A 12,727-nucleotide genomic window follows, 5' to 3' on the forward strand; every position below is an offset into this window, starting at 1 on the left:
AGACCTCACCAACCTGGTAGCAGTAGCCAACACGGCCAGCAGGCTCAGTGGGAAGGAGAACCCCAAGTTCTACCTCTGGCTGCCTCTCCAGGAGGAAATCAGATGCAGGAAGCGGTGCGCCCAGCAGGGTGAACCAGGCCTCCGCACCTGGGCAGCCGTCTTCCTGCAGGGTGGCAGTATCTGGGCACAGCCCCATGGTGATGCTGAGCAGGAGCTTGGCTCCCAGCAGAGTGATGGCCTCTCACTGTTCCAGAAGCCCTCTAGAGCCCACACATTGGTTGTGAGGCTGTGAACTTGCCATTTGCCAGCTGTCTGGAACGAGACCAACATAGTGACTGCCTCTCACCTCACGTGCTAGGGCTCGTGACGCCAAAGTGCAGGGCTCTCTCAAGTGCTCTGCCTACTTCTCCAAGGAGGTGCAAAGTGTAAAGTCCTCTGGGCCTATAGCCCAACCTGAAACATGCGTTTCTGCAGAGCTGCAGGGAAAAGGATGCCTCTGTGATGGTGGGAATTCAAGCAGTGTGCTTGCGTGCTCCAAAGTGCAGCCATCATTACTTGGGGGCTCTTCTGCAAGCAAGCATTCCTTCTATTCTTGTGAGATGAGTAGGAAGGCATCAAGATGATTCCCTATTGGAGGAAATCTCATGATTTCAGGGAAGAAGGGCCCAGAGAGGCCCGGTGGCTCATGGGACACTGAGCACTGAGAAGGAAACAGTGGGGTAGGAGTCCCAGTATCTCTCAGGGTCTTAGAGGAGATGTAGAAGGAAAGACCATGAGGTTGGATACAGGGTGGATTCTGCCACGGAGAATGCGGGACTTGAGCTTTTTGCTATAGGTGGGGAAGCGGATGGAAGTGCCCATGGACAGGGGACCTGCCTGACCCATGGGGATCACTGGATCCTGGATCATCAGAGCCAAAGGGGCTACAGAGCCCATGGCATCCAATCCATTACACTAAAGGGAAGACCAAGGTTCAGAGGAGAAAAGGGCATGTCCTAGATTACCTGGTGTGTCAGGGCAGGGTCCAGCCTCAAACCAGAGTCCTGCCTCCCAGCCAGAGCATTTCCCATCCATGCTCAGGAAAGTCAGTGCTCTATCTGGGTCTGGGGAAAAGGAAGGGCCCCTAGAGAGATGGTCTGGTGCCCCTGCCTTATTTCTCAGATAATGAACCAGTGTCAGAGAGGGCCAGGGACTTGTCTGAGGTCAGGCAGCCAGTGAACAACAAAACCCACTCACCAGACCCAGAATGTCCTGACCCCCAGTCCAGGGTCTCTCACTGCACCAATGTCTCCCAAGGAGAAGAAAGGGTGAAGAGAAAGGAGCCCACATTTGCTGAGCATTTGTTATGTACCAGGTCCTTAGCACATATTCTTTCTAATCCCCACAACCTTGGAAGCAAACATTCTTGACCATGTTTAACAAATCATAGAACAGAGGTTCAGAGAGGCAAAGCTACTTGCCTAAGGCCACACAGCTGGTAGATGGTAGTGCAGAAACTCAAGCCCAGGTTTGTTTACTTCCAAAGCCTGTGCTCTTGACCTTACCCAGGCTAGGTTGTGTTTGAGACCCAGGGCTGACAATGCAAGGAAGTAGCGGGAGGGGGAAAGCCAGGGGCCAACTCCAGGCACTGCCCCGGCTCCCAGCTGCTCAGTTGTACCAGTGACAAAATCAACAGAAATGACCTTGGGACAGCAGGAACTTGCCTCCTGCTGACAGGGTTTTGTTTTTTGTGTTTTTTTTAAGGTATATTGATCCACACCCTGTAAAACAAACAAAGGTAATGGCATGGTTTCTGGTGTTGCTGAGATATTCACTACCAAGTGGCTTTAGGCCAAGGCACCACTGATCTTAGAAACTCAGATTCTTAGAGTGATTCAGGAGCTTAGACTCTCTCAAAGCCCTATCATGGAGGGGCCACTTAAGTTTTCAGTCCACCCCACCAGGAGAGGAATCCTCTCTACAGACTTCCCATATGGGCTCATCCAACCCTGGTCTCACACCCTCACTGCCTAGGAAGCAGCTCCTTCTGCTGTGGGACTGCCTTTCTCATTCTGAGCTGAGACCAGCCTCCCAGGACCACCCCAGATCTTCTTTGGGGCCCAAAGTCAGTGCCCTATGGCCCCGAGTGGCCCTATTAAGCTGGGAGGAGAGTGACTCTGCATCTTCTCTGCTCTGGGTCTAAAACTACCTGGGCAGGGGCATCAGTGCTGAAGCCTTTCCTGAGAAATGGGCACAAAGCTACATGGAAGAGCTGGTTGGTCACCTCCCACATTCTAGGCTTTATGCCTCTGTTAATGCAGCCAGACATCAAATCCACCTTTGTGCTAGTCACGTTCCACTGTGTTCCTCTCATCTCAGACCTCAAGCCTTTATAAATTTGATCCAGGTACAAGATCTTTTTAAAATTTCCATCTTGTAAATATTAGCAATTCGTGGTGGTACATACAGTTTATGCACAGCCTTTTCTCCTGCATCATCTCCTTTCATGCTTAGGGCAGTTTACTGGACCTCACAAAGATGGCTGATGTGAAGTGTCCCATGGGGAGCCTGGTCATGACAGAGGTCCCAGCAACAGCTGCTGAGATGACCATGAGCATTAGGTGGGCAGGATCCTGTGCTCCAAGCAGTGATGGTTATAAGACCATGGGAGCCCAGAGAAGGGGAGACTGTGTGCAGCCCACATGAGTGTCCAGAAGGGCTTCCTGAGGGCTCCCTCAGAAGCAGCTCAGAGCCTCAGGCAGGGTTCCAGGGGCAAGTGTGATTGGGAGCCCGCAGGAGGGGAGAATGAATGGAGACTGTCCGGTTTAGGTGGAGTCCTTCTTGAGGCAGACGGGGAGCCAGATGCATTGAAAGTCCTCCCCACCAGCATTTGGGTCCCCTCAAATGAGTATTACCACCCCTCCTTCCCTCTCATTGGCAGAAGAGGAAATGCTCAGCCAGGACTAGAGCCGAGGTCTCCCAGATGGGCTCCCTAGCCAGCAATCTTTGTCAGACCTGGAGCAGGCTGGCCCAACAGTCTGTCCTGAGCTCCCTTAGTTGGCTTGAGGAGGAGAAGACTTGCCCCTGCCCTCCTGGGGCTCCCATCTGCTTGGGGAGATGGGCTTTCTCATTTTGTGTGAGGTCATTTAGGCAAGCAGATTCCAGGAAGGCTGATGGCAGAAATTCAGGCACAGGCAACAGGCCTGTGGGCATCACTCTGGAGCTGGACTGGGATCCCAGTCTCTGGGCCTAGGATGAGTTGTCTGGGAGCTGGGTCTGGCTGCAGATCAGAAAGCTGGGCCCACCCCAGCCCAGGGGCCAGGCACGCAGGTGGGTCCAAGCTAAACCTCCACACAAGGGTCCATTGTGGTTGCTCAGCCTGGCCCTGGGCTCTGCCAGCCCTTCCGGCTCGTGGAAAATGCTTCCCGTCTGGCAGCTCCTGGAGCCATCTGTCCTTGGCCAAGGCACTGGCTCCACACCCGGGCTTCTCTCACCCAGTGGGATCCTGGACGCCAGCAGCTCAGAGCTCTTGGGTGCAGCCACCATTTCACAGCCAGTGTCCCTGAGGCTCAGGCGTTGGGCACTGGCCAGTCAGCACCCCAGGACCAGAACCCAGCACTCTGGCCATTTTTTTAGCTCTCATTGCCCACAGGAGGCAGTAGGACTTGGACTCAGAGAGGAGAAGAGGCTGTCCCATCATATAGTTGATTGTGGTAGAGTCTGGGTGAAATGACTGTACCTAGGCAGCTACTTGCCCACCCTAGACCTCTCAGGAGATCTGGGCATTCTTGGTTCAGCTGTGTGGCCTTGCAAGGATTGCTGTTCCTCTGTATCTGGGCGCTAGAAGGATCACCGCTGTCAATCTAGGCCTGACATCCTGAGCTTTTAAATCAGATATGGACGCACTGGATCGGATGAGGAGAAGCAGCTCTGGAATTTGAGGGTTTGACAACCCTGCACCATCTCTGTGTGCCAGGTTGCACCAGGGCCAGAGGCTCCTGGGCTTGAGGGTTCTCAGCTCTTGCCTGGGCTGACAGCGCCACCTGGGGCCCAATCGGTGGGACCTGAGTCCAACTGGGGATGCCACCTCCAGCCTTCACTCACTGAAGGACCTCTGTGCCGCTCTGTGGTAGGTGCTGAAGGAATTCTGGCCCCAGCCATGGGAGAAGGAGGCCTGCTGAGAGCCACCACTGGGGATAAGGGGCTGCAACAGCAGAAAGTCCAGGGCTGGAGAAGAGGAATTACTGTCATCCCAAATCCCATTGACTCTCCTCTGGGCCCGGTCCTGGGGACCTTCTCAAGGAGTCAGTTATGATCTCACAGAAAGGGATGAGAAAGAGGTGGGAGCCCAGGGCTAGACACTTGGAGCTGGGGCTTAGAGAATGATAGTAACTTGCCTTGTGAACAAAGGGCATTCTGGGCTCAGGGAACAGCCTGTGCAAAGGCACAGAGGAGAGAGTTTATGTGTGTAAGCTTGAGGGTGACAGGACTGAGGGGGAAGAGGAAGTGTCAGGATATGAGGTCAGAAAGGTCACAGCCCTTGGTACCTGTGGTCATCAGAGCTTCCCCGCAATTCCCTGCCTCCCATGATCACCTCCTGCTTTGACCCCTGATGCTGGCAGGCACACAGTCCCTACCTTGAACTCCAACCCTATCCCCTCTGGTTCAGGTTACCCAGCATCAAAGGTCCTGATTCCTGGAGCCTCCCCTCTTCCCCAAGGCCAGGGGCTAGGTCAGGCTTCTCACAGGCTGATCCTAGGGGATGCAATCCTGTGACTTCTCTGGCCTCCAGGGAGCCCGGGCACAGCCCTCGGATCAGGAGAAGAATCTCCAAGCAGTTACTGAACTCTGGCCTCAGGTTCCTCAACTGTAAAATGGGCATAATCATAGTGCCTATTTCATGGCAATGTGGTGAGGATTAAGTAAGAAAATGCATATAAAGTCACTCATTAGTACCTTGCTGGCATGGGTTGATGCCAGAAAAAGAGGTTTTTCCCCATTGCCCATCCCTCTGGGCACATCCCTTCCAGAAGGGGAAGCTGGAGGGCTTCAGATCCTGGCCCTCCAGGCTGCCCACCCCCCAGCCTTAGCTCTGCTAAGCTTTTTTTCATAGTAATTGCACCATTTCACATTCCAACCAGCAATCTATGAGGATTCTGATTTCCACACATCCTCACCAACTTTTGTTATTCTATGATTTTTTAAATTATGGCCATCCTTGTGGGTATGATGTGATATCCCATTGTGGTTTTGATTTGCATTTCCTTGATCACTAATGATGTCAAGAATCTTTTCTTGTGTTTACGGTCTTTTTTTCTATTTGTTTAATTGTCCATCTTATTTAGAAAAATGCCTAGTTAGATCTTTGCCCATTTTAAAATTGAGTTGTTTTTTTTACTATTAAATTGTAATAGTTTTATATAGTCTAGATTCAAGTCCTTTATCTGATACATGATTTACAAATATTTCTCCTCATTCTGTGGATTGTCTTTTCACTTTCTTGATGGTATCCTTTGAAGCAAAAGTGATTTTAATTTTGACAGAGTTCAATTTGTAAAGTATTTTTTTTCTTTTGTCAATTGTGCTTTTGTTGTCATATCTAAGATTCCACTGCCAAACCCAAGGTGCTGAATATTTACTCTTATGTTTTCTTCTAAGCGTTTTATGCTTTTAGCTCTTAAGTTTCTGTATTTGATCCATTTAAAATTAATTTTTGTATATGGTGTGAAGGAAGCAACTGACTGAATCCTTTTTCTTGTGGCACCAATTGTCCAAGCAACACAGAGCTGAGACAATGAGAAATGCTGGCAGCCTGCTCCTCCTAGGAAGATACCATAGCCCTCAACTGAAAGCTGGGGAAGAAGGAGCCCTGTGTTCTTAGATTCACCTGTCTACAGTGGGGCTTCCATCACACTGAGCTAGCTGGTGGGGGCAGGGAAAGGGTCATGGATCAGATGCTCCAGACTCTTACTGTCCTTACCAAGATTTAGTAGATTTTCTTGAGTAAACATTCTGTCCTTTGCTGTGTGCTGTTAGGGCAATTTCCAGAGAATGGTGTATATATATATATATATATATATATATATATATATATATATATATATATATGTAATTTTTCACAGTTATGGTTGTTCCTTTGGGGAGAGGGTCTGCAGGGATCCTCATACCACCATTCCAGAAGGTGTCCATCAGCTCATTCCTTTTTATTGCTGAGTAGGATTCCACTGTATGTATGTACCACAATTAGTTCATCCACTTATTTGCTGATGAACATTTGGGTTGTTTCCAGTTTGGGGTTATTACAAATAAAGATGCTTTGATTATTTGGGTACAAGACTTGGTTTTGACATATGGTTTCATTTCTCTTGAGTAAATACCTAGAAATGGAATGGCTGGGTTATATAGGAGGCTTATGTTTAAATTTTAAGAAATTACTAAACTTTTTCCCAAACTGGTTGTACCATATTACATTCCCACCAACAGTGTATGAGAGTCCTAGTTGCTCCATATCCTCATCGGCAGTTGATATGGTCAGTCTTTTTAATTTTAGCCATTCTAATAGGTGTGTAGTGGCATCTCATTGTGGTTTTAATTTGCGTTTCCCTAGTGACTAATAATGTGTTTGAGCATCTTGCATCTATGTTAATGAAAGATATTGGTCTGTAGTTTTCTTTTCTTGTAATGTCTTTGTCTGGATTTGGTATTAGGGTAATGCTGGCCTCATAGAATGAGTTAGGAAGTATCCCCTCTGCTTCTAGCCTCTGAAAGACATTATAGAGAATTGGTATAATTTCTTCTTAAATATTTGGTAGAATTCACAAGGGAACCCATCTGGGCCTGGTGCTTTCTGTTTTGAAAGGTTATTAATTATTGATTCAATTTCTTTACTAGATATAGGCCTATTCAGATTGTCTATTTCTTCTTGTATGAGTTTTTGCAGACTGTGTCTTTCAAGGAATTGGTCCATTTCATCCAGGTTATCAAATTTGTGGGCATAATTCCTCATGATATTCATTTATTATTCTTTTAGTGTCCATAGGATTTGTAGTGATGTCCCCCCTTTCATTTCTGATATCAGTAATTTATATCCTCTCTTTTTTTATCAGTTAGCCTAGCTAGAGGTATATCAATTTTATCAGTCTTTCCAAAGAACCAGCTTTGGTTTCATTGATTTTTCTCTGTTGATTTTCTGTTTTCAATTTCATCTCTAAATCTTACTATTTCTTTTATTCTTCTTCCTTTGGATTTAATTTGCTCTTCTTTTTCTAGTTTCCTAAAGTGAAACAGATTATTGATTTCAGATCTTTCTTCTTTTCTATTATATGCAGTCAATGCTATAAATTTCCCTCTAAACAATTCTTTCACTGCATCCCACAAATTTTGATGTTGTATTTTAATTTTTTCTTTTTTAATACATTTATTTATTTATTTTTGGTTGCATTGGGTCTTCATTGCTGCACGTGGGCTTTCTCTAGTTGCAGCAAGCAGGAGCTACTCTTCATTGTAGTGCGCGGGCTTCTCATTGCGGTGGCTTCTCTTGTTGCGGAGCATGGGCTCTAGGTGCTTGGGCTTCGGTAGTTGTGGCACATGGGCTCAGTAGTTGTGGCTCACGGGCTCTAGAGCGCAGGCTCAGTAGTTGTGGTGCACGGGCTTAGTTGCTCTGCAGCATGTGGGATCTTCCTTGACTAGGACTCGAACCCGTGTCCCCCACACTGGCAGGTGGATTCTTAACCACTGTGCCACCAGGGAAGTCCCTAATTTTTATTTAGTTCAAAATATTAAAAAAATTTCTCTTGAGATTTCTTCTTTGACCCATGTGTTATTTGGAAGTGCCTCATTTAATCTCCATGTATCTGGGGATTTTCCAATTATCTTTCTGTTACTGATTTCTAATTTATTTTTGTTGTGGTCTGAGAGCAGAAGTTGTATGATTTCTATTCTTTTAAATTTGGTTAGGTGTTTTATGGCTCACAATGTGGTCTATCTCACTAAATGTTCAAAGTGAGCTTGGAAATAATGTATATTCTGCTGTTGTTGGATGAAGTAGTCTATAGATATCAATTACACACAGTTGATTAATGGTGTTGTTAAGTTCAGCTATGTCTTTATTGATTTTCTGCCTGCTAGATCCATTTTTGTTTTTTGGCTGCGCTGGCTCTTTGTTGTGGCTCACGGGCTTCTCTAGTTGTGGCATGCAGGCTTAGTTGCCCAGCGACATGTGGGATCTTAGTTCCCCGACCAGGGATCGAACCTGTGTCCTCTGCATTGGAAGGCAGATTCTTAACCACTGGACCACCAGGGAAGTCTGCTAGACCCATTTCTTTTTTATTTATTTATTTATTTATTTATTTATTTATTTATTTATTTATTGCTGTGTTGGGTCTTTGTTTCTGTGCAAGGGCTTTCTCTAGTTGCGGCAAGCGGGGGCCACTCTTCATCGCGGTGCGTGGTCCTCTCACTGTCGCGGCCTCTCTTGTTGCGGAGCACAGGCTCCAGACACGCAGGCTCAGCAATTGAGGCTCACGGGCCTAGTCACTCCACGGCATGTGGGATCTTCCCAGACCCGGGCTCGAACCCGTGTCCCCTGCATTGGCAGGCAGATTCTCAACCACTGCGCCACCAGGGAAGCCCTAGACCCATTTCTAATAGGGGTGCTGAAGTCTCCAACTATGATAGCAGATTCTTCTATTCCTCTCTGTATTTCTACTAATTTTTGCCTTTTGAGCATCTTTCCATGTACTTATTTGCCATCCATATACCTTCTTGGTGAAGTAACTGTTCATATCTTTTGCCCATTTTTTATTGGGTGGTTTGTTTTCTTATTACTGAGTTTTCAGAGTTCTTTCTTTATATTTTTTATAGTCTTTTGTTTGTTTGTTTTTGTCTTTTATAGTTGTTCTGGATACAACTCCTTTTATGGATAGTGACTTGCAATAGCTTCTGCCAAACAGTGGCTTGTCTTTTCATTCTCCTAACTGTGTCTTTCAAAGAGCAGAAATCCTTAATTTTGATGGAGCGCAATTTATCGATATTTTTCATTTACAGGTCATGTTTCTGGTATTGTTTCTATGAACACTTTGCCTAACTCAAGGTCAGAAAGATTCTGTTTCTTTGGTGTTCCTTCCTTCTAATTTTTGGTTCACATTGTATGTATGGTTTTATATGTTGCATTTTTTTCCCCAAAACTTAAAAGAATTTTTTTCTAATCTATGGAAAAGTTTAAAGAGTAGTACCATGTCCACCCACATACCCTGCATCTACAGTGCACTCATTGTTAACATTTTACCATGTTTGCTTTATCTCCCTGGATATGGTTTCCCCCCCAGAAACATTTGACAATAAGTTGCAAAATCTTGTAACAATGACTTTTTGCAAAGTCTAAGCAAGCTGTTCTGGAAATATTCTTTAAAAAGCAGCACCAGGGACTTCCCTGGTGGTCCAGCAGGTAAGACTCTGTGCTCCCAATGCAGGTGGACTGCGTTCGATCCCTGGTCGGGGAACTAGATCCTGCATGCATGCCGCAACTAAGAGTCCACACAACGCAATGAAGATCCTGTGCCACTGCTAAGACCCGGCGCAGCCAAAATAAATAAATAAATAAAATTTTTTTTAAAAAAAAAAGCAGCAACAGCCACTTGTGTCATTTATTACAGGGACAAAGGCAACACTAGCCCAGTGTGGAGGGCAAAAAAACCGAAACAAAACAGGAATAAAGAAGAAAATGAAACTGCCTCCTCTCTTTATTCCAAGTCCATCCATAATCCCAGGGGGGCCACTTGTCTGAGAGGTGGGTGGGGAGGACACACAGGGCTCAGGAGCAAATCCCTGATTCTCACTGCAGTCCACAGTCCTGGGGCCACTTCCTGCAGAAGAGCCCTTGCCTGGGAGACCCCAATCTCCCTATGTGACCTTGAGCCTCTCTGGGCTGGCTGGTAAAAGTAGATAAGCTGACTGCTTGGCATCCCTCCCAGGGGAGTATTTGTAGCTTTACTGTAGTAACTTATCTACTGTCAGAAAGCTAGGTGCTCCTCCCTCCAGTATCCCACCCACAGTTGGCCTGTCCTTTAACCCTTTGCCTCTTGCTGGGGACTCAGGATCCCAGCTGCTTTTGCCTGGAATGTCAGCCCCCTCCTCAACCAATCCTCCATCCTTCAAGGTCCAGTTAAGTGTCCCTTGCTTCAGACTTCCCCTATATCATCCCATCCTTAGAGTCAACCTTGCATCTCCCTATTTCCTTGCAGTAAATCACTCACTTGCTGTGGGTCAGGCCTGTGCCGGAGACTGCTTCACACTCCTGTCTCATTCAGTGCTCATGACAACTCTCAAGGAAGGTTATCATGGCCATTTCAGAGAGTAGGAAACTCATCCTCAGCATACTGGGCAAGGTCAGTCACCCCAAATTAGGGCAGAGCCAGATTTGTTCAGATCACTGTCTCTCCTATAGAGACACTGGAGTCCTTGTCTGCAACCCCAGCAGTCTGTGCACGCAGAGGTCAGGCTTATGTCTGATATCTGGGATCTGTAATCTATACCCCCACTTCATCTCCTTGAGTCTAAATCTGCCTCTTGCTTCAGAGTCCATATAGCTGAAGGTTGCCTCCTCCATGAAGCTTTCCCTGATTCCTACTGAAAGTAATGTTCCTTTTCTGGACACCCCTACACCCTAAAATCTATGGCCTGACTCTTCTGCCTCTTCCATCACCACTCAGACCCCATCTCCAAGTGCCCAAGGTCCTGCATACTGACACTTAATCAGTTTCATTTGATACATTTTTGATATTTTATTTTAATTTATTTGCATTATCTCTTTCTAATATTTACTGATTTTTTAAACTTCTTTTATAATATTGGCTTTTTTTCACTATGAAAGCATGTTCAAATTGTCAAAAATTTAGGAAAGAATAAAAATCAAAATTGTTCGCAGAGGCCTTCCCTGGTGGCGCAGTGGTTACGAATCCGCCTGCCAATGCAGGGGACACGGGTTCGAGCCCTGGTCCAGGAAGATCCCACATGCCGCGGAGCAACTAAGCCCGTGCACCACAACTACTGAGCCTGCGCTCTAGAGCCCGCGAGCCACAACTACTGAGCCCACGTGCCACAACTACTGAAGCCCGCGCACCCTAGAGCCCGTGCTCCACAATAAGAGAAGCCACCGCAATGAGAAGCCTGTACACCGCAACGAAGAGTAGCCCCCGCTCACCGCAACTAGAGAAAGCCCGCGCGCAGCAATGAAGACCCAACACAGCCAAAAATAAAATAAAATAAAATAAAAAATAAAATAAAATAAAATTTCGCAGATAACTAAATTAACATTTTGGTAGATTATCTTTTAGTCTGATTTCTGTAGAAATTTATATTATATAGAGTTGAGATCACACTGTATAACAGTTCTAAAGTCTACTTTTAAAAAATCTAACATTACACCAAGGATATTTTCCATGTCATTAAAAATTACATGGGTCACACCCACTAGGATGGCTAGAATATTAAAAGGACAGATAATAACACATGTGGCAAGGATGTGGACAGATTTGAACACTCATACAATGCTGGTGGGAATGTAAAATGATGCAGTCCCTTTGGAAAATAGTCTGGCAGTTCCTCAGATAATTAAACATAGAGTTAATATATGATTCAGCAGTTTCACTCCTAGGTATATATTCAAGAGAAATGAAAACATATATCCACACAAAAACTTGTACATGAATGTTATTAGCAGCATTATTCATAATAGCCCAAAGTGGAAACAACTTAAATGTCCATCAACTAATGAATGGATAAATAAAATGTGGTGTATCCACAAAAAGAATGAAGTACCAATACATGCTACAACATGGATGAACCTTAAAAACATTATGCTATGTAAAAAAAAGTCAAACACAGAGGACCACGTATTATGTGATTCCATTTTCATTAAATGTCCAGAATAGGCAAATCTGCAGGGAGAGAAAGTAGATTTGTGGGCTGGGTTGAGGGGAGGGGGAGGTTTGGGAGCATATGATAAGTGACTGCTAACGGGTATGGGGTTTTTTTGGGGGTGATGAAAATGCTCCAAAATTGATTACGATGATGGCTGCAAAACGTTGTGAATATGCTAAAAACCATTGCACTGTACACTTTAAGTGGGTAAATTGTATGTTATGTGAATTATAGATCAATAAGCTATTATAATTAAAAACAAAAGAACCCCATGGCAGCATTTTTAATGCCTCTAGACAATATTCCTTTACACAGCTGCATCATAATTTATTTAGATTTCTATTGTTAGAATTTTATGTTTTCTATTAATTCCTTTGTTTCAAAACATTTCAAACACACACTAAAATGAATTGAATAGTATAATGGACCCCCTGTACCCATCACCCACTTCAACAATAATCAACACAATTTTTGCTCTTACAGACATGGATTTGGTGAACATTCTTGTGCATAAATCTTTGTCCACATTCCACCCTCTTTCCTTCCATTTATACTGAATTCAATTCAGTTCAAACCACTTCCTCAAAGCTTCACAATGCCCTCCCAGCATATCCGAGGGATGTGATGGATCAGACCCCACCCTGCTCCTGGGGGGCTCCCAGTCTGGTGGGGGAGGTAGATATTGGATTGGAGTGACCAGCTGGGGCAGGGGCTGTGTAACTGGAGAGAGTCCTCGCCCTGTATCCAGGAAGGGTACTCCCCACACACTGGGGTCACTCCACCCAGGGAACCTGTTTCCTAAATCTCAGCCCAGCCCTGTCTTTCTTCT

The sequence above is a fragment of the Balaenoptera acutorostrata genome, chromosome 9, assembly GCF_949987535.1.
Source record: "Balaenoptera acutorostrata chromosome 9, mBalAcu1.1, whole genome shotgun sequence".
In the NCBI taxonomy this organism is placed as follows: Eukaryota; Metazoa; Chordata; class Mammalia; order Artiodactyla; family Balaenopteridae; genus Balaenoptera; species Balaenoptera acutorostrata.